Source organism: Leucoraja erinacea, chromosome 27, assembly GCF_028641065.1.
Source record: "Leucoraja erinacea ecotype New England chromosome 27, Leri_hhj_1, whole genome shotgun sequence".
NCBI classification, from domain to species: domain Eukaryota; kingdom Metazoa; phylum Chordata; class Chondrichthyes; order Rajiformes; family Rajidae; genus Leucoraja; species Leucoraja erinaceus.
This window is the reverse complement of record NC_073403.1, coordinates 17810634-17834031: the sequence shown is the minus strand read 5'-3', so window position 1 is coordinate 17834031 and position 23398 is coordinate 17810634.

Below are 23398 nucleotides of genomic sequence, written 5' to 3'. Positions count from 1 at the left end.
TGTGGGTGGATTGTTTGTAATCATGTATAGTCTTTCCACTGACTGGACTGTACATAACAAAATGCTTTCACGGAAGCTCGCTACACGTGACAACAAATTAAATTAAACTGAACTAAACTTGAGACAGTCCATTGAAGTTCATCGTTGAGGATAGTGTGAAGTGTCCCTGATGGTTGTTGGGAAGGAGCTGCTCTTGAATCTGGTGGTCACGGTTTTCAGACTCCGATAATTTCTTCTTGAGGGTAGGAAATTATTTTTTAAATTATTTTACCTTTGTTGTACGTTTGTTTTACTGGTACTTAAGATTCACTCGCCAACATTACGTGGAAAAACAATTATTACGCTGTGCCCTGCAAAACACTACCATAGCTCATTGAGTAATATTGGCAATTGTAGAAAACTCAAAATGGAGATCATTGAAGGGAAGTTTGCATTTTTTTTTAATGAAGTGTTCATTCTGACATTGATTGGTTGTCCACTCTCGAATTGTGTTAGTAAAGACAGGGGGGTGGGAGATTGCAACCTTCACGTGGTCCACCCTGTTTTGACTAATGCAATCAACACAAGCAAATAGATCAAATAGAACAAGTTGACCTACAACTTTAGGCTGTGCACGCCATACGCACGAAGAAGAAGTAAAGGCAAGAGATTAAACAAATTACTTCACTCGCAATGCACCAGTTTCTGGCGCTGCAAACCCTATTCTTCTAATTATCCAAGTGAAAAGCTGCATTTCATTTTCTTGAATTGCAAAGCAGGAACAAGATATCTCCACATCTGGATGTTTTTTTGCTGTGTTTTACAGTCAAGGGTGAAGCAACTGCCCCACAAAGCTGCCTTCAGTTAGGTAGCAATTGCTCACAACCACAGAATGGTAGATATAGAATCCAACTTCAAGTTAGACCACTCAGCCCAGAGTTTGTGCTAGCTCTTTGTAGAACTTTCCCCTGATTTTTCCCGAACTTTTATCTTAAAGTTTTTATTCAATTCCATTTCGAATTTACGTGAATTTGGACTGTTCACATCTTTCGTCAGCGAGTTTCAGATTATAACGAAAAAGGATTCCTCATATCGCCCTTGCTTTTTTTATGCTCTTCAATGTAATCAGCACCCACTGGAACCTAAGATAGACACAGAATGCTCGAGTAACTCAGCTGGACAGACAGCATCTCTGGAAGAGAAGGAATGGATGACGTTTTGGGTCGAGGCCCTTCTTCAGACCTCAGACTACAGCATTCTGTGTCAATCTTTGGTTTAAATCAGCATCTGCAGTTCCTTCCTACCCACTGGAACCGAATGCATTGGGAACAATTTTTCTTTATTCATTCAGTCTAAACCCGTCAAGATTTTTAATGCCTCTGTAAAAACTCTTTTTTTTAACCAAGTTCTCAAGTCTATCTCCAGTCTATCTTTGTAACTCCAATCTCTCATCTCAAGAAGCGTTCCATTAATTTGTCTCTGTACTCTCTCTAGGCCCTTGACTAGGTCACTTAAGAGACGATGGTGCTGTCAACTTAGAGTAGTCCTGGAAATTTTCTTCACTTTATTATATGGGCTTTTTATTATCTTTATTTTCTGTCGCCAGCTCAGGGACTTTCAGATTTATTGAAGTCAGTTCTGCAACTTGGTGATGGGATATGAACCTGGAACGATCATGTTTTTATACCATTGCTTTTACAGTGTAACGTTAATACGACACTAACCAACGCTATTAAACTCTTTAGAATAATTGAGTCGTTCTCACTGAAGGAAATATCAAGCAGGCCAACAGAAAATAGAAAGAATTGTAATTGTATTTTAAAATTATCTGTAAATCTCATTTTTGAGTTGAGTTCCCACAAGTCTAGACAGTCTTCCTTCAAAAAAAGCCACGCATGTGCTAATCGTAATTCAAATCAATATCTAGGCTGAAAAATGAAATATAATAGTAGATTTATCAGGTATGTTTTTGATAAAGCTAGGACAAGAACAGGCCACCCGACTCTGAGCCTGCTCCACTATTCATCATGGTTGTGGCTGACCTTATACCTTAGCACTGTTTTCCAGGGTACCCGGATGTGGCGCCGACGGACGAGAAGCTGAAGCAAAGAAATGGAAGCCAAATATATAACCGAATGGAAACGAAGCCGAAACGCCAACTAACAGAAAGGGTGGGACACCTAAAAGCCAATTAACTGAAAGACTGCGTTGCCAAAAAGCAAACTCACTGAACGGCCGTTCTGACGAAACGCCACCTACCCAAACGGCGGCGTCGGCTACAAGCCAACGAACCGACTGCCGCTCAACAGAAAAGTCAAATAACGGACATGATGTTGCCAGGGGGCGGAACTTGTCAGCGATTGGTCCAGACCCCCGTGTCCATCACATAATTGTGGAGGGATAAACATTGTCCCACACCTCCGCTCCACCCGACCCACAGCCCGCGGAGGGTGGCCGTGGGAGAGTGGGGGCTGTCCCGAGGGATGCGCACCTTCGGCTGCTTACAACTTGGTGTTTGGGTTCAGATTGCCCAGTCACCTTTGGCTTGTGTGGGAAAATGACCCCCACGCTCCCATCTCCCCTTCTCTCCCCCCCCTCTTCTCTCTCTCCCCCCTCTCCCCTCCCTTCCCTCTCTCCTCCTCCCCCTTCTGTCCCCCCTCCCCCCTCTCCCCCCCCCCACTCTCTCTCTCTCTGTCATTCTCTCCCCCTCTCTCTCCCCCCCCCTCTCCCTCCCCCCCTCCTCTCCTCTCCCCCTCTCTCTCCCCTTCTCCCCCTCTCCCCCTCTCTTCTCCTCCCTCTCTCTCTCTCTCTCTCCCCTCTCCCCTCTCTCTCTCTCCCACTCTCTCTCCTCTCTCCCCTCCCCCCCCTCTCTCCCCCCTCTCTCCCCCCCTCTCCCCCCTCTCCCCCCTCTCCCCCCCTCTCTCCCCTCTCTCTCCCCCCTCTCTCTCTCCCTCCCTCTCTCCAGCTATCTCTATCGTACCACCCTCTATCTCTCTCCCTCTCTCTCCCCCTCTCTCTCTCCCCCTCTCTCTCTCTCCCCTTCCTCTCTCTCTCTCCCCCCCCTCTCTCTCCCCCCCCTCTCTCTCTCCCCCTCTCTCTCTCTCTCCCCCCTCTCTCTCTCTCCCCCACTTATGCAGAGCGGCACTGACAGCAAAGATAGAGACAAATGCTGGAGTGACTCAGTGGGACAGGCAGCATCTGCAAGCCTTAGGTGACTGGGCAACCTTTTGGGTAGGTGGTGTTTCGGCAGAGCGGCCATTCGGTCAGTTTGCTTTTAGGTGATGCAGCCTTTCGGTTAGTAGGCGTTTCGGCTTCGTTTTCATTCGGTTATTTGGCTTCCACTTCTTTGCTTCGGCTTCTCGTCCGTCGGCGCCACAACCGCACACGGTTTTCCAGCAATACCTCTAGACCTCATCCCTGGTCATCATTATAATCCATCCAAGCTTGTCCCATCAAATACAAGGAAGTAAGTGCTGTAGAAAGGAACTGTGGATGCTGGTTTATACTGAAGAGAGACACAAAGTGCTGGAGTTAATCAGTGGGTCGGGCAGCATCCCGGGAGAAAAAAAGATGAGTTATGTACTTGGTCAGGATCCTTCTTCAGACTGAAAGTAGAGGGGATGGATCTGGAGGTAGGAAAAGGTCAGAACAAATCAGGGCCTGGCAACAGATGACCAACAAAGGGTGTAGTCCGTAATGGTCCATAGTTGGCTGGAGTGAAGTGATAACAAAGGGATGCTAGAAAGCAAGCAGTGGAACTAGTAGGATGTTCAGGGTGGGGGAGGAAGAGAGGGAATGCAAGGATTACTTGAAATAAGAAAAATCAATGTTCATACGGCTGGGTTGAAAGCTGCCCAAGTGAAATATGAGGTGATGTTACTGCAATTTTCATGTGGCCTCACATGTAAGTGCTGCCCTGACTCACTTCTCTCATCTCTAATGTCCAATATCATTCTCTTTAAAAATAAGTAATCTTTGAAGAGGGTAAGTCCGAAGAAGGACCCTGACTCAAAAATGTAACTGTCCATTTCCTCCATAGATGCCGACTGACCCGCTGAGTTTTTCCAGCACTTTGTGTTTTGGACTAACTCACCATTAGTCAGGTCAATTCTCTAGCAGAAAAAGCAGAGAGCTTATTAAAACATTGCTTCTCTGTGAAGTTTGAAGCCTGAACGAGGAGAGCATGGATAGCTCCATCACTGGGCATGGTAAATGAGCTGCAATTTTCCAATGGACAGCAAATGAGGAAAGCAAGGTTTACAGCTCAGTTGTGTCAATATTAACGTGCCAATAGGGGTCTGCAGTTGCTAATTGCTTTATTGGCCAATAAAATCAATCTAATCTCTGGTCTTTTGTACCTTTGCTCAAAATTCCAGCATCTGCAGCAGTAATCTCTTGTTATCCTGACCTATACCTATCCCTTATTTTAAAGGTTCACACAACATTCACATGGAATGTTGGTGTGCTCATGGGTTGTAAGAACCGAATTAGGCCATTCGGCCCATCAAGTCTACACCGCCATTTAATCATGGCTGATCTATCTTTCCCTCCAACCCCATTCTCCTGCCTTCTCCCCATAACCCCTGACACCCATACTAATCAAGAGTCCGTCAATCTCCGCCTTAAAAATGTCCATTGACTTTGCCACTACAGCCGTCTGTGGCAATGAATTCCCCAGGTTAACCACCAAATAAATTCTCCTCATCTTCTTTTCAAAGGCATGTCCTTTAATTCTGAGGCTATGGCCACTGGTCCTAGACTCTCCCAATGGTGGAAACATCCTCTCCACATGTTGACTGGTGAGTTTCCCACATGACAACAGTAATGCACTAAATGCAGCTGCGGGACAGGAGATGGTTAAAGTTTTCACTCACATTAAACAAACAAATAGAGAAGCAATTGCATGTTGTTCTTCACTTCCAAATTTCAGCTCCACGAGATGCTGGCAGAGGCGGCCACAGAAAGCTCTGCAGCAGCTGTTGAGCGATTGAATTCAAGATTACTTTAATCTCTCAACCTCAAATGAAAGTATTACACCACAGGATAAGGACACCAGTTTTTATGTTGTTTTCTAAAAATCGTGAGCCTGGATTTCAGCTCAACCAGCAGTGGTTTAATTGTAGCCTGTTACAAACATAGATGAGCAAGGAGGGGATGCCAGTCCTACAGAGACGGGTGCTTTTAAAATGGACATTCAGCTTGGGCTACACTGTATTAAATTGTGTGTAGACATTTGGCATGCACCTTACAATTATCTGGCTCATGCTGGCTTGTGGGAAAGCTCAGCAAAGCAAGTTTGTAGCAGGAGGGTGTCTAATTAAGTATAGAGTGCAGAAAACCCGTCAGAACTCCATAAGCCTGGTAGATGAGGTGGAACTGGTTTCAAGGCCAGAATGCGAATTATGCTCCATATTAAATCAAAACAATTGTAGGATGATAGCTCTAAAAGCTGCCAAATTGACTTACTGAGTTTGAGCGTTTTCCAGTCGTTTACTGTGGCCTAAACCATGCATCACAACACTTTTCTTGGAAGCTAATATCCCTTGAAAAATATTTATATATTTTATGTAAATTTTCATTTTTGTTTTAAATGAGCCTAAACTAGTTGCAAACGGCACTGGCTTAGCCATACATCTGTTTGTCAAAATATTAATGGAACATTGGAGATGATTGAGGATTCTGTTATGAAAAAGCAAACTGTAACAGAAAAAGTCTTGGTAATGGTCAGGCCCGTAGATGCAAGTCTTGCAGATCCTGGAATGTTGAGTCTGAAGAATGCTCCCAGCCCGAAACAGTATTTAGTTTAGTTTATTTTCGAGATTCAGGGCAGAAACAGGCCTGTCGGCCCACCGAGTCCACGCTGACCAGCGATGCTCGCACACTAACACTATCCTACACACACTAGGGACAATTTACAATTTTACCAAGCCAATCAACATACAAACCTGTATGTCTTTGTGGTGTGGGAATAAAGAGGAGCATCCAGAGAACGTACAAACACCCTACAGCCAAGCATCCATGGTCAGGATCCAACCTGGGTCTCTGGCGCTGTAAGTCAGCAACTCTACCGCTGCACCACTGTGCCGCCCTTTAATTAATAGGGACAACACAGCATTACTGGACAATTGTCTGTCCATTCCCTCCACAGATACAAATTTAATATATTTAATACCGTAGCAGTTCAAATTGTCAAACCAAGGTGCTTGATGATCGTGTCTTTCAAGTAAAAACCATCCATCTGAAAGACTCAGAATGGGAATGCCCGACTCAAAAACAGAATTGGCTTTTCAGAAGGCTACATCCAACTTCACATCATTACTTCTGTAATCTTGTGCCATAAAATGTTTCCCTTGAGAAAGATGTGTGTGAAGGAATTCACTTTTATAGTCATAGTGCCATAATGCACAGAAACAGGCCCTTTGACCAAACTTGCCCATGCTGACCAAGATGTCTCACTTGCTCGCTTTTGCCCTGAATCCCTTTACATCTTTCCTAATCATGGACCTATCCAAATGTTTTTTAAATGTTGCTATCGTACTTGGCTCAACTAGCTCCTCTGCACAAAAAGGACACAAAGTGCTGGAGTAACTCAGCAGGTCAGACAGAATCCCTGGAGAACATGGATAGGTGACGTTTCAGGTCGAGGCCCTTCTTTAAAGTGAGGGTGTGAAGAAGGGTCTCGACCCGATAAGTCACTTATCCATGTTTTCCAAGGATGTGGCCTGTCTGGCTGAATTACTCCAGAACTTTGTGTCCCTTTATATATTAACTAGCATCCTCAGTTCTTTGTCTCTACTTCCTCCGGCAGCTCATCCCATTTACCCACCACCAGAACTAAAATTTCCAGGAGAACACTGGGCTTATAAGATTTAGTTGGCATTAACAAATAATGTTTGAGATTTTTCATGACCGATAGTGCAGTACGTGAAGCTGATTTAAAAAGAAACCTATTTATCCCTTCACAGAACTCAGGATGTTCCTGGCTTATTGCTCTGTCCCGATTACATTTGAAAACAACATTGCCTTTGGGAAGGTGAACTAGAACTAGAGTCTTTGCGATAATTACATCGATATTTTATGAGAAATCAACCACACGTTCTCCGGGAATCTGAACAGCATGCAATATATTATGGTAATTTCAAAAAACGCTCTTTAGACAGCAAAGGAACACATACCAATAGGCCTTGGCTCAAGATATAAGCTAACAGAACACAGATGTTAATTATGCAGCTCGACAATATATTGCAACCCCTTGATGTGATGGTGTTATAGTAAGATGGCCAAGTGTATTCCTGCAATCAGAACAGCAACTGTTTGAAAGATTTGAGAGAATTATTTTTTTACAGACTTGTCTGGCATCCTCATATGTAGTTACTGGGAGAAGCTGGATAGTTTATATTAAATTAAGATATGTTGAACTAGTTTTGCAATGTCATTTATATCTGGAAGTTTTCAAAATCTATTAGGATACCATCTGGTTTGTGAGGGACTGAATAGGAGAAATGCATATTAATAATGCACAACAGTGTTTTTAAGATCAAGTATGATTCTGCTATCTGTTTATCCTGCTGTGCTGAACAGATATAATTCATAGTAACCAAAAAAAGATGTTGGATTACATTAAGATATATAGTATAGAGGCATGCCATTTGGCATATTTCATTGATTCACCTGATTTTTTTTCTCAGCTAAATCTCACAGATATCCCTCTCTTCCCTTCTTTATCATAGACAAATCCAGCAAGTATCTCTGAAATGTATCCATTCTACTTGCTTCAACCATTTCCTGTGGCAGCCAAATAACATCAAAAGCCCACACCATCCTGGCCATGCTCTCATTTCGGGAAAAAAGTACAGGAGCCTGCAAACCATGACCACCAGTTTCAAGAACAGCTTCTTCCAACAAGCATCAGGCTCTTGAACACTGCACAACACTAACATCAACAACTATGGGTTGGATCTTTGGTTGCACGAACGACTTTGGTTTTGTAGTATTACGGTTATTCAATTATAGTATTTTTGATTATTATATATTTATTTGTGTGTTTTTGCATTTACAGGATTGTTAGGCTGCATTAGTAAATAAGAATTATTGTTCTGTTGTCAATATATAGGAGAGTTAAACACTCTTGACTATCTCTCGACTATTGACTAGTGTAACATCTGACATTAGGATATGCTTCTCCTTCTCTCCACACATCCATAATTATAGCATTGGTTCTCTGTTCTCTTACATGCTTAGAAGGTTTAGGAGGTTCAGTGTGTACCCAGTAGCTCTCACCAACTTCTACATATGTGCCATAAAAAGTATTTTATTGGAATGCATTATAATAGTTTGGGAACAGCGCCATTCAAGACCACAACAAAATGCAGAGAATTGTGGACGCAGGCCAGACCATCACACAAACCAACCTCTCTTCCATTCACTCCATTAACTCTCACCCAGCATAATCTTCTTCTTCTTCTTCTTCTATGTAGTTTTCTTTTGGCGGTTGGCAAACAACGTTTTAGTGCATTACCGCCACCAACTGGTATAGAGTGTGGATCAAATAACATTATAACTTATATACTAATAACCTATATCTTTCCGAACAAATTGGTTACCCTGAGAAAAAGCATTAGGATTTGATAGCACTTATATGAATTCTTTTGTAAAATATCTATTAAATCAAATTATACTTTTTCTTTTCTGAATCGTTCACTCATTTGTCTTCTTTCTTCCTCATACCTCTCACAATGTATAATGACATGCTCTATTGTCTCTTCTTGCCCACAGTATTCACATCTGCCTGTATTATGCTTGCCTATTATAAAAAAGTGTACTGTTCAGACCAGTGTGTCCAAATCTGATTCTTGAAATTACTGTCTCCTCTTTTCTGTTTTTTTCCTGCACATCTCATTTCTCCCACTTTCCTCTGGACTCTGTAGAACCACCGTCCTTTCCGCTCTTCCTCCCATTGCTTTTGCCATCTTTCCTTCAGTCTTTGCTTAATAATGTCTTGAGCGTCCAGGAACGGAAAAGGATGCAGAAAGTTGTAACCACTGCCCAGTCCATCATCGGCTCTGACTTCCCCACCATCGAAGGGCTCTATCACAGTCACTGCCTCAAAAAGGCAGCCAACATCATCAAGGACCCACACCATCCTGGCCACGCACTCATCTCTCCGCTACCATCGGGCAGAAGGTACAGGAGCCTGAAATCTATTACAGCCAGGTTCAGGAACAGCTTCTTCCCCACAGCCATCAGGCTATTAAACTCGCCAACAAACAGACTCTGAACTGTAACAGCCCATTGCACTTTATCTGCACTTTATGTGTATATTGAACTGAACTGTTCTGTATTTTTGTTTACAATATTCTGTTGTGCTGCAGCAAGCAAGGATTTCATTGTCCTATCTTGGACACATGACAATAAACTCTCTTGACTTGACTTTAATATTTCTGTCACGTTACCTGGGCTGAGCTGATTTAATTGTGATTCTTGTGTTCACATTGATGGAATAGCAGAGTGGTTTTAATCCTGCAGTGCTCCACAGTGAACAACTAACTGGTTAGACTGCTTCATCAATCTCACCCCTTTGGAATGAGGACCCAAAGGCTGCTGCCTGACAATGCATTTGAAGAAAACTGCATGATAGTTATAAGAAAGGTCATAAAATGGACTATTCATAACTTTAGACGTCAGAGAAAAAATGCAAATAACTCGATTTAATATTTGGCTATGGCGCTACAAGCCGAGAATTACTTAACATAATTCAAAAAATTTCATTTCAATCACATTCCTTCAGAACTTTAGATGCATGCGGGTTCAATATATTTTTCACACAACAGCAATTTGTGTTGTTGCCTGGCCTGAAGTAGTGATGGATTAGTTTTATTTTTAATGTAGGGGGGCAGGCTCGGATGTTGGGCACTGATGGGATATTGAAATGACTAGACAATGATGTTGCAACCTAATCACAATTTATTTTCAAAAGCGTCACCTTATGTGCCCCCAACATTGATGGCTCTGTGAATATGGAGCAAGCAGGCTTCTAACAAATTGCTGAGGCATTCAGAGTGATGGATTCTGGCTCAGCAGCTGCATCACAAAACACATCGGTCATGAAAGGAAATGGGGTGCATCACTCTTGAAGAAAATTACATTAAATCAGTGATTTACGCAACCTCAGGCCGTCCCAAAGTGCCTTGCAGACAAAAGTCCCGTTTAATTATTCGAGGAAAAGTGCACAGCTCTTCCATCTTGCACATCAAAATAATTGCCTCAAATAATGTTACTAAAATTGACGTGAATTCATGATGGTCAATTTTCTTCCTTTTTAAAAAAAATGTATTATTTTTTTGGGGACCCAGTATTTATTGGCTATCCCTAATTGCCCTTTAAAGGTGACGGTGATGAGATACTTTCCTGAACTGAGTCAGTCTTTCTGGTGAAGGTGCACCCATTTTGTGACCTATACTGAGATGCAGTGAAAAGCTTTTGTTTGTGTGCTATCCATTTCAAGTCAAGTTCAAAGTGAGTTTATTGTCATGTGTCCCTGCACAGGACAATGAAATTCTTGCTTTGCTTAAGCACACAGAAAATAGTAGGCATTTACTACAAAACGGATAAATGTGTCCATATACCATGATATAAATATATACACACATGAATAAATAAACTGATAAAGTGCAAATAGCAGAAAGTGGTTTTTAATAATCAGAGTTTTGTCCGAGCCAGATTTAATAGCCTGATGGCTGTGGGGAAGTAGTTATTCCTGAACCTGGTTGTTGCAGTCTTCAGGCTCCTTTACCTTCTACCTGAAGGTAGCAGGGAGATGAGTGTGTGGCCAGGATAGTGTGGGTCTTTGATGATAAATCAGATAATACTATTCAAACCAAATGCAAGTACAACAGGTTGTGCAAAGAAAATAATACAATTGCAGCATATAGTTTTGCAGCATTGTAACATTGCAGTTCCAGATAAAGTCCAACGTATGTAATGGGGTAGGTTGGAATATTGGAACAGCACCCAACCTTAAGGTAGAATCATTTAGTAGTTTGTTCCTGTGATGTATTGTTGTATGTTCTATATTAAAGCCAATCTCAGGACAATATCTCATGAATCGATGTTTCTGACACCTTAACTCTCTACACAGGCAATCACTTTTATTAACATGCTTCTAATCAAATTGGGTAGAAGGAGAAGGAAGGACTGATGCAATTTAACATTTTGCTCAGCAGGGAAGCGTTTGTGAATACAAGGAAGAGGAGTTATCATAAATAAACGATCACAGGAAACGCTATAATTTAATTCAGTTTCCCCTTGATTTCTTCATTCACACGGACAAAGAAGTTGTGAATGCATGTAGTTAACAGCTGCTTTTAAACACAAAAGGTTTGAAATGTTTAAAAGTACAAGGTTAATCTTAGAAATAATTGCAAATGATATGGAGCATTTCAACACAATTTTTTTGGAACAAACTATGTGGCATATTTCATCAGTTGATCCTTCCATAAAATTCAAATGGGCTTCAAGGTGTCAGAAGGGATATTACAAATAGAAATGGTCATTCTGTCCTTGAATGTATGAGGCTGTTTCAATCGTTTTTTCATTTATTTTCTGATTATTTGTGCTGGAAGAGAGTGCTTCAGTTAATCTGATATTCTTAATGCAAATCCTTGTGGTGTCTGCTTGCACATTTGGATTTTGTTTGATTAGGTCACCATGGAGAGTGGATTCAATGATTTTTACTGCAGTCAGGAAAGGAAATTAAACCAACAAAGGCAAAAACCTTTTTTGTTTTCTGCTTTGGCTACCAATACAGATATATTCTATTCGTGAAATTCACACTTTTCCTTCAATTTCACGTTGGACATCTGGTAAATATTGTACAAAGCATTTGTTATGGCGTTCAAATCCCGACCCGAAACATTACCAGTCCATTCCCTCCCGACAGATGCTGCCTGACCCGTTGAGCTTCTCCAGCACTTTGTGTTGTGCTCAAGGTTCTTGCACCTGTAGTCTCTTGTGCTTTAAGTGATGGTTACCTTTATTGACTGAGTTATATCGAGGGAAACCTAGATAATAAAAAAAGATTATGTTTCCACCCTACAGGGAAGATACAATAGCACTGAAGAGAGTGGAGAAGAAATTCAAGATATTGTAACCAGGATTGGAGAATTATGGACAGACCAAGCAAAATGAATGGTTGTTTCCCTTTGATTATGGGGATCTGACTGAAGATTTAAAGGAAGTATACAAAGCTATAGGATCTTTGGTTGAAACGTTCAGCGGCATTTCCTTTGGTGGCCCGGCTGCTGTACTTTCTGTATGTCACTGGGAAGATTCAGCAAGCCAGGCAGCAACCCAATGCAGTACCTCGCCGCAAGGTCCAGCCTTCTCCCCGTTTTAAATAATCTAAAAGTTTATGGAGTTGTGTTCACTATAACCAAAATTTTCTTCCACTGTTATGTCACCTGGTCTAGATCGTTTCTGAGTGCCGATGTGACAGTCTCCCTGTGACTTAACTCCTCAATTTCACAGGCCTTTCCCGCCCTAAATACTCCGAACATGTGCTCACTCTGGAAAAGCCCCGCACATGCGCACATGCGCCCACTTCATTCTTCCCTCCTATTTATAAGTTGAGATGGTCAGGAGGTTTAGTACGTCTTGATGACCATCGCAGCCCTGGAGCTTCAGGAGATAATGGTGTTTCAATAGCTGGTGCTACATATATTGCTTGGTCATCAACTTCTCATATACTCCTGTCAGAATGTACATAACCTGGAGATCCACAGAATGAAAACAGTTGACATAAACAATTGATAACTGTAGCAGCTGACATATTTGGACAAGGAAAGGCAAATGGAAACCTCGAATATTCATCAAGTAAGGTAAGTATATAAACATTTCGAGAGGAGGGTGGTGAAGTCAATACTCAAATGTTCCATAGGTTGAGTAGCTTTGATCAATCTTTCTTCTTCAGGATGGACGAACCTTGGTTTTAATTCAGCACAGATTCTACATGAAGCACACGTCATCTTCACATCTTCTGTAGAAAAAGGTAAGTTTTTGGAACGAACATAGTGTACCAAACGAGTGACTCCGGGATGACACAGCCCATTGTAAAGATCAGTGAGTGCAGAAGAATGAACAGAGGCACAAAATGCTCAAGTTAATGTATCCGGAGCAATATTATCCTTACCAGGGCGGTCCTCAATTGAATAACTATATGCAGATAATTCAATCCTCCATTCATGAATTTTACTGTTTTTAATCTTAGTTCGTTTCCGATTATCCAGCATCAAATCTACTGAACGCTGATCTGTTATCAATGTGAAGTGCTGGCGAGCAAGGAAATGATTCAATTTTCTCACTGCTTCATTAATTGCTGTAGCTTCCTTTCGACAGGTGGGTAGTGCAATTCAATACCTTGGAGAATACGAGACATGGAAGCCACTGGTCGTCCTCCTTGATTTAATGTTGCTGATACTGCTAAATCAGAGGCATCACATTCAACAACAAAGGGGAGATCCTCATCGATGGCGTGTAATGTCACAGATTCCAATTGTTTCTTTAAAGAAGCAAAGGCACCAATTGCTGTAGAGCCAAGGGGGGAAGATTTTGCTCTAATCAAAGGTTGAAATTTTGTCAGAAAAATTTGGTATCCATTTAGCATAATATGCAAACATCCCAAGAACCCTTCTAGAGAGTTTAATGTAGCTGGCATAGTAGACCCTTGAGTGGCCAGAGTTTTTCTGGATCAGGCTTGATTATATCATTTCCAACCCCATAATCAAGACTAAAATTAGAGCACATGGTATTGGGGGTAGGGTGTTGAGATGGTTAGAAAATTGGTTGGCAGACGTAGGAGTGAACGGGTCCTTTTCAGAATGGCAGGCAGTGGCGAGTGGAGTGCCGCAAGGCTCGGTGTTGGGGCCGCAACTGTTTACCATATATATATTAATGATTTGGAAGAGGGAATTAGGAGCAACACCAGCAGGTTTGTGGATGACACAAAGCTAGGTGGCAGTGTGAACTGTGAAGAGGATGTTAGGAGGTTGCAGGGTGACCTGGACAGGTTGAGTGAGTGGGCAGATACGAGTGGCAGATGCACTATAATGTAGATAAATGTGAGGTTATCCACATTGGCGGCAAAAACAAGGGGGCAGATTATTATCTCAATGGGGTTAGGTTAGGTCACGGTGAGGTGCAATGAGACCTGGGCGTCCTTGTACACCGGTCACTGAAAGTTGGCTAACAGGTACAGCAGGCAGTGAAGAAAACTAATGGAACGTTGGCCTTCATAACAAGAGGATTCCAGTATAGGAGTAAAGAGGTTCTTCTGCAGTTGTATAGGGCTCTGGTGAGACCACATCTGGAATATTGTGTACAGTTTTGGTCTCCTAATTTGAGGAAGGACATCCTTGTGAGTGAGGCAGTGCAGCGTAGGCTCACGTGATTGATCCCTGGGATGGCGGGACTGTCATATGAGGAAAGATTGAAAAGACTAGGCTTGTATTCACTGGAGTTTAGAAGGATGAGGGGGATCTTATAGAAACATATAAACTTATAAAAGGACTGGACAAGCTGGATGCAGGAAAAATGTTCCCAATGTTGGGCGAGTCCAGAACCAGAGGTTTCAGACTTAGAATAAAGGGGAGGTCATTTAAGACTGAGGTGCGAAAAAACTTTTTCACCCAGAGAGTTGTGAATTTATGGAATTCCCTGCCATAGAGAGCAGTGGAGGCCAAGTCACTGGATGGATTTAAGAGCGAGTTAGATAGAGCTCTAGGGGCAAGTGGAGTCAAGGGATATGGGGAGAAGGCAGGCACGGGTTAATGAGTAAGCTTGATTGTAAGCTGACTGTAGATCCAAGGTTTTGTTTTTTAATAGTCTCTGTCGTATTAAAAGCGATGCCAAACCATTGATAAAAGAGTCTTGAATAAGTTCCTGTTGATATTGATCAGCCGTAACTGCTTTGAAGGCACAGTCTTTACTAAGTCTTTGAAGTTCTTGTAAAAATTCATAAAGTGACGCCAGGTTTGTTTCCAAGTAGCAAGAAGAGTCTGCTTAGTACATCTATAGCAGAATCATAAGTTGTACATTACTCTATGTAGTCATATACATCAGAAGAGGCGGAGCTTATTAATGTCTTGAGTCTGTCTGGTGCATCATTGCCACACTCTTCAAAGAAGTTATTTAGTGTATGAAGCCCGTGCTTCCAATCCTTTGCAGCAGCAGGTGAGTTGGGATCCAGATCCAATTGTTGTGGTTTCAATAGTTTCCCCATCCCGATGTCGCACTGCTTGACTTATAAGATGAAGTTGCTTAAATTGTTGTGAGGCAAATGAAACTTTACACTACTCGTAATTTACTTAACTTTATTTAAGCTATAAAACTTATTTCTTTAATACATATACTCAGAAACATCTGGGAAATATGGCTGATTCTGCAGGCCTTTCCCGCCCGAAATACTCCGCACATGCGCACACTCTAGAAGAGCCCCACACATGCGTGCATGCGTCCACTTCACCTTAGTTCTTAATTTCAGCCAAGAACTAGATTCTTCACACTGTAGCTTTTTGCTCTATCTGTTGTATCTGTTGTATTTGAAAGGACACATAGTGTTGGATCAACTCATGCAACATTCCTGTAGAACATGGATAGGTAACCGCTGAGTTACTCCAGCACTTTATGTCCTTTTGTGTATTAACCAGCATCTGCAGTTCTTTGTTTTTACTGTGCATTTGAGTTTGACTTGATTGTATTTATGTATCTGCTCTATTGTATTTGAATCAAGTTTGGGCAGCATGTAAAAAAATTTTCACTGCAGCTGATTACATTCAATAATAATAAAAAAACCTAAAAAACAATTCTGTCATTTTGTTTTATATTGCAGTTATCGGTTTTTTGTTCCCGATAAATATCAGCATTATACATATGTTTTCCACAATGGGGGGGGGGGTAATCGCCTCAGGCAGAATAAAAGTGTGCTAAGATCAAACTTAATTCTATTGTGCTTTATCCAAGTGTGAAACAGAAGATAAAGAGATACACATGTGCATTTCATTATTGGGAAAAATGCCAAAACAAAAAGTAATTTCCTTTCATCAGTTATCGGGTTTACGCAGATAAAACCACTTCTATTACACATATGCCAGAGAACAATAGATTCATAAAAATTGTTGACTTGTGATTCACCTGCCTAATTAAGGAAGCTGGTTTAAATAATGCAAATGAAGGGAAATTTCCCACAACCAAAACATAACAAGTTCCAATGTTAACTCTTTCAAACCCAGGGTTACAGACAAAACTGTGCGGTGGCATTGCGGCACAACGATAGAGTTGCTGCCATACAGCGGCAGAGACAACGGTTCGATCCCGACTACGGGTGCTGTCTGTACGTTCTCCCCATGGACAGCGCGAGATTTCTTCGAGATCATTGGTTCCCTCCACACGCCAAAGATGTACAGGTTTATAGGTTAATTGGCTTGGTACAAATATAAATTGTCCCTCGTGTGTGTAGGATAGTGTTAATGTGCGGTGCTCGCTGATTGGTGTCGACCGTGCTGTATCTCTAAACTAAACCTAAACTTAAAACCTCACATTGTTTTTAGGATTCAAGGCATCTTTCTGCAACTGACAACATTCTACAGCTCCAGAAATCAAAAATGTGCAGTTCATTGAGCCGAGGAAAGAAAAGCATAGAACAGTAGGACAGAGGAGCCACATTGTCCATGCTGTACATGGTCAAATTAAACTAACCTCCTCTGCCCCACCCCTCATCCCTTCTACAATTAGTAAGATACAAATCCCATGAGCACAGTAACTTTTACTTCAACATTCCTTCTGGGTTTTTGAAAATTTGATGGAAGATGGTGACGAACACACGTGACTATTTGCCTGCCAGCCACAGAAGCAGATCTACAAACTCACATTACAATTTAACATTCACACTCTTAAATCTGTATTCATCAAGTAGTATACACTGGCAATTGATTAATTGTAATCATGTACTGTATTGTCTTTCTGCTGACTGGTTAGCACTCAACAAAAAGCTTTTTGCTGTAGCTTGGCATATATGTGACAACAAACTGAACGGAACTGATCTCAACTGATTTCGCTCCAACATTTTCAAGAGTGGCAGATGTTTCGTGCATGATTTCTTTTAACAGAATATTGGTTCACACATCAATGACAACTTCTATATATAAATTCTATACAACTGTGCAGTGCTCATATACCAATTTATCTGAAGAAGGGTTTCGGCCCGAAACGTTGCCTATTTCCTTCACTCCATAGATGCTGCTGCACCCGCTGAGTTTATCCAGCTTTTTTGTGTAACCTACCAATTTATATGGTTTGGCTTAACATATTTATTGTCATGTGTACAGAGATGCAGTCTCATTTCACTTCTACATTTGCGAAGAAAGTACAGGAGCCTGAAAACTGTGACCATCAGGTTGAAGAGCAACATCATCCTAGCAACCATCAGGTTCTTGATCAACAACCTCAGCAACTATGAAGCTATCTGTGCATTACTTAGTTGCATTTGCAGACCTGCTGAGCTACCACAAGTAACAATGTAATTGTTCTGTTGTCAGTACATGTGACAATTAAACACTCTTGACTTCATACTGTAGTTTACATTAGTGTAGTTTGATTTGGAGATACAGCGCAGAAAAAGGCCATTTGGCCCACCGACCAGCGATCCCTGCACATTACCACTATCCTACATAAAGGACAATTTACACTTATACCAAGGCAATTAACCTACAAACCTGTGTGTCTTTGGAGTGTGGGAGGAAACTGAAGATCTCATAGAAAACCCACGCTGGTCACGGGTAGAACGTGCAAACTTTGTACATCCAGCACCCATAAGGGGATTGGACCCGAGTCTCTAGATGCAGGAAGCAATTGTTGCCCGATGCCGTTGGGTCAATAAAATACCCAGATAGGACAATCCTTGTTGAAGGGGGGTCACAGCTTAGAGATAAAGCTGGAAATCCTTGCTAAAACCGAGATGAGAAGAATGTTTCTCCCACGCCCTGGAGTGGGAGATTGTGGTGAATCTCCTGGAACTCTCTGCCACATAAGGGTAGTTGGCTGCCAGTTGCGGCCATTTGTGCTGTATGTTGAATTGATCACAGTTGACAAATCTCCATTAGTTCTATGGCATTATGATATGATATGCCATTTATTGTCACTATACATGTACAGTGAAACTGAAAGCTGCTCGTATGACTCAGTGCATACAGCCAATTTTACACACAAAAAAACAAGAAACAGAAAAAACAAAACAGAATGGCGGTGCAGGGGGAAGGGGGGGGGGGGAATACTCCTGCACCTAATTTCTACGGCGTTTCTATGTTTATATCAGAGGAACCCATGTGGGGGATTGAAGTCAGTGCATGTGTCTTTGGCGCTGTAATTCTCGGGGCAGCAGCTACTCCTAGTCTGTTTGTCCTGGATTTGATGCCCTATAGCGCCTGGAGAGGGCAGCAATCGAACAGTCCAAACGCAGGATGGGCCACCACAATCCTTGTTGAAGGGCGGGAGGGTGTGATGTCCATCAGGGAGGGGAGAGCAACCAGATCCTCTGCGATGCCTGGTTACCCTCTGAAGGCAGCTGTCTGCCATGGTGCAGCTGCCATACCATGCTGTAATGCAGTATGTCAGCAGGCTCTCGATGGCCGAGTGGTAGAAGGTCAGCAGCAGGTTAGAGTCCAGGTTGTGCTTCCTGGTGGACCCCAGGAAGTGCAGCCACTGCTGAGCCTTCTTGATGACCGCTGTCGTGTTGTCCGTCCAGGAGATATCAGCAGCGATATGGATGCCGAGAAACCGGAAGGTGTTGACCCTCTCCACACACTCGCCGTTAATGTGTAGGGGGACTAAGTCGGTGCTGTGCCTCCTATGGCATTAAATTGGGTACTGTGCGACATGTCGATATATTTAACGTGAGTTAATGTGTTTTACAATCTAATGTTTATTCATGAAAGTGCATCCCTCTGTTACCTGCATAATGAGCAGTCACTTATCATCGTTAATCAAGCTATCAGTCAGGAGCAGAACCTTGGTTGAACAAAACCACTGAATTAATGATCACTATCGAACCTTTACACAATGCTGAAAACAAACAAAACAAGTAGCAGCCTGTAACTAGTTTGTAGTCTATGTGGAGATATTGCTCAGAATGGTGTGGTTCTATAAATCTAACAGTTTAGTTGTAGTTTAATTTAGTTACCTTTAGAGTAACAATGTGGAAACAGGCCTTTCAGCCCACTCAGTCCGTGCCGACCAGCAATCACCAGTTCACCAGTTCTATCCTGCACACTAAGGACAATTTTACAGAAGCTAATTAATATACCACCCTGCACATCTTTGGAATGTGGGAAGAATCTGGAGCACCCGGAGAAAACCTACACAGTCTCAGGGAAAATGTACAAACCCTGTACAGACAGCACCTGTAGTCAGGATCAAACTCTGGTCTCCAGCGCTGTAAGGCAGCAACTCTACCGCTGTGCCACTGTACCACCCATTGCAGACTGTAGGTGTGGGAGGAAATCGGAGCACCTGAAAGAAACCCAAGTGGTCACAGGATGAATTTGCAAACTCCACACAGGCAGCACCCGTGGTCAGGATCAAACCCGGGTCTCTGGAACTGTGTGGCAGCTGCTCAAGCGGCTGTTCCACTGTGCCACCCCTTTAGCAATGTGATATCTAGAGCAACATCTGAAGTAGGCACGCATAAAATAAAATTATAAAACACATATATCAAATCCAAAATCCACAAGAGGCTCTCAGTGATCTTCATAGAGCCTCTTCATAGGGTGCAGTTTTCCAATCTTTTCAACTGAAGTCTTAATAAATCAGTGAGTTCTAGAAAACTTCAGACATTTACAAACCTTGTTTTACTGTAAAGTTCCAAGCTGCCTGATATTTTCATTCTTGATTAATCCATCTCCCTTTTTCTCCATCCATCACTGCTTGGGCAACATTCGATGTCCTTCAAACTGAAGAATGGCGATGCCACTTCACATGCTGGATGTAGGCTAATCTGGAAAAACAAGGAGCCACTGCAGATTGACTCGGCACAGCAGGTTCCTTCTCCGACTGCTGTTACAGAATTGCAGGAGTCCAATATTAATGGTAGCTTTTCATTCCACATTGTACTTAATTATTTGGGTTGAATTCCCCGGCTGCCAAATAGCAATACAATCTCAAATCACCTGATCAATAGTCCAAGTCTCTGGATACTGGACTTGATTGATAGATTCAAAGATACAACATGGCAACAAACCCTTTATTCCACCAAGTCCATGCTGACTATCAGTTCACACTAGTTCTATGTTATCCCAATTTCTTGTCAATTCCTACAAGCCATGAAATCCACACTGTCACTGAGAGAAGGTGCAAACTCCACACAGACAGCACCCGAAGTCAGGATCGAACATACCTGGGTCTCTGGCGCTGAGAGGCAGCATCTCCACCAGCTGTGCCACTGGGGCCATCTTGTAACGACCATGCAACTGCCCCACTAAACCAAATGGTAATTCCAGATTTACAAGATCTTTGCTGCTAAAACTAATGTTATATTTGTGGGCTGTAATTTCTCCTGACAAATATGTGTAATTACAAAAGTTTAAAAACAATGTCAGTTTTATTATGGTATTTATGATTCTACTATGATCTTCAGAACAGAGGAAGGCTTTTGGCACATTGACCTTCATCAGGCAAGGAATTAAGTATTGAAATTGGGACATTATGTTACAGTTGTACAAGACATTGGTTAAAGCCCTGTCCCATGGTACGAGTTCATTCCAAGAGCTCTCCCGAGTTTAAAAAATATCAAACTCGTGGTAAGCACGGAGAATGAACGTAGCGGGTACGTCGGATCTCGGGGACGTCACTTAGCAGCTCGTAACGCTAACGGTAGGTACTCGGGAAGACTCGCTAATGGCAGGTTTGCATGGGAAGACTCGTGAAGATTTTTAAACATGTTGAAAAATGTCCACGAGAGCCCCAGGCGCCGACGAGTGGCCATTACCTTAAATCTCCGAGTTCGAATCAGGGCAAACTCGGGAGAGCTCTTGGAATGAACTTGTACCATGGGACAGGGCTATAAAGCTGCACTTGGGATTATACACGTCTTTAAGACAACCCTCATCCTCCTGCACTTCAGTTTAGAGAGAGATCCGGGAGGAGGCAGGGGGTGGGGGATAGTTTTTACACAGAGGCTGGTTTGCATGTGAAACATTTCACATGTGGCAAAAAGCGGAATTGCGCTGCAGATTCTGCAGATTTGAATTTGCTGCTGATTCTGGCAATTTGTAGCTCATCATTTTCATTCTCTCGTTCTCCACAGGTAATGTTGCGGTGCATGCTTTATTTGTTTTTGTGCGGTTTTTCTTCTGCTAGCTTAAAGCAAGTTGGGCTGAACTTTTAAGAACATATGTCCAACAATTACCAGTTTCATGTTGCGAGAAAGCTGGGGCGTCCCTGAGGAGTCAGTGTCAGAGTCAGAGTCAATTTCTTGCATTTGGCCCCCTGGAGGAAACAAAATTCCGTTCCACGGTACAGTTCATTCCATACAAGTTTGACCCCTGACACAACACTAATTACGTTTACATAAACATCCATAACATAGCTGTGCTGAAGGCCAGCCAACTTATTCTCAACTGGAATCCCCCCCTCGAATAAGTAAATGCAAGTGCATCTGAACCAAAGTGCTGGCGATGGCGATTGTCCCGCGGCCTTAAAGCCACGATTGAAATGGTGCGAGGTCGCACAGGGGGTCTTGGGGGGTGGAGGTGGATGGTGTTTGCTCGCAGAGTTTCCTTGCCATTCCACAGGAAGATAGGCAAAGACAGAAAATGTCACCCCGCTCCAGGAGCTCTTCAACCGTCAGCTTTGCCGGGAGAAGTCGCCGTTGCATGAGCCCTGAGAAGCGGTTCTCTCCAGGGAGCCGTGGGCTGACCCGGCGCCGTCGTCCACAGACCTGTCGTTGGAGCATCCGACTCTCGCGGTAGCAGCCAGCAGCACACGCTCAGCCCGCAGCAGCAAATTTCTCACGCAGCAGTTGCAGAGAAATTCTCCTCCACCGAGAATTTCGGACCCGGCCATATCCGCGACGGCCACGGGTGTCGGAGACCTGGGTCCCCGGTCTCTGGAGTGTTGGAGGGCGCTCCGGGTTGCCCGGCCTGGCGACGACAATGGAAACCCGACGAGAAAAGGTCGGGTCTCCAGTGCAGGGAGAGATTCACAAAGTTTCCCCCCCCGGGAAACGTTGCGCCGCTGCCGTGAGACTCTCTGTGCCCTGGTGACCGGCATGGACCATGCATCCTGGAGGACGACCGCCTCCCACACCCTCCCTCCACTCAGTTGCTCCACTCCCTCGCCGGGTATCCCCAAGGCCAGTGATCAGTGATTGCTCAGCCCCCCCACTTTCAAAAAAGCTCCGCTGCCCCTGGTTCAGAAGGAGAGCACTGCCAGATGTGAGCGAGGATCTGAGGCCAGTTGTCCATGATGTCTGGATCCCAATGCTCAGCGTTTCGTGATTAACAGTTGGCTAATGTTATTGATTTGTAATTAGTTTGTTAGGAAAATTAAGGAAATGGTAACAGAATACTTATACAGCTGAGTGAGTATAATTTTATGGATGAGAAATTGTGTTCAACCAATGGTTGACTTCTATGACAAAGTAACTAGCATGTTAGATAACAAGGAAGCCAATGGATGTAGCAAATGTTGTTATACAAAATTCAGGAGTATTTCAGCGGGTCAGGCAACATCTCTGGTGAGAGGAATGGGTGACATTTTGGGTCGAGACCCTTCTTCAGACATGTCAGGAGAGGGGGTGGGTCAAAGATAGAATGTAGTTAGAGACAGTAAGACTAGTTATTGAGAACTGGCTATCATTGAATCATTTTGCTTCAGGAGGTAGTAGAGGCAGATAAGAAGCATCCAGACAAGCACTTAAATCACCAAGACATTGAAGGCTTTATACCAATGCAGGTAAATGGCATTGGAATAGTTCAGAGCAACTGGGCGGCATTGTGGCACAGCGGTTGAGTTGCTGCCTTTCAGTGGCAGAAGACCCAGGTTCGATCCTGACCATGGGTGCTGTCTGTACGGAGTTTGCACGTTCTCTCCGCGGCTGCGTGGGTTTTCTCCGGGTTCTTCAGTTTCCTCCCACGCTTCAAAGATATACAGGTTTGTAGGTTAATTGGCTTGGTATAGTTGTATAATTGCGATCTCGGTGGGCCAAAGGGCATGTTTCCGCTCTGTATTCCTAAACTAAACTAAACTAAACTAAACTAAACTAAACTAATCAGCCTGGTCGAAGAGCCTGCTTATCCGCTGTACAACCCTGTGACTCTGTGACTATAGCCAGGAGCCCAGTGGAATGAACGGTCCTTTTATTTTAATTAACCAT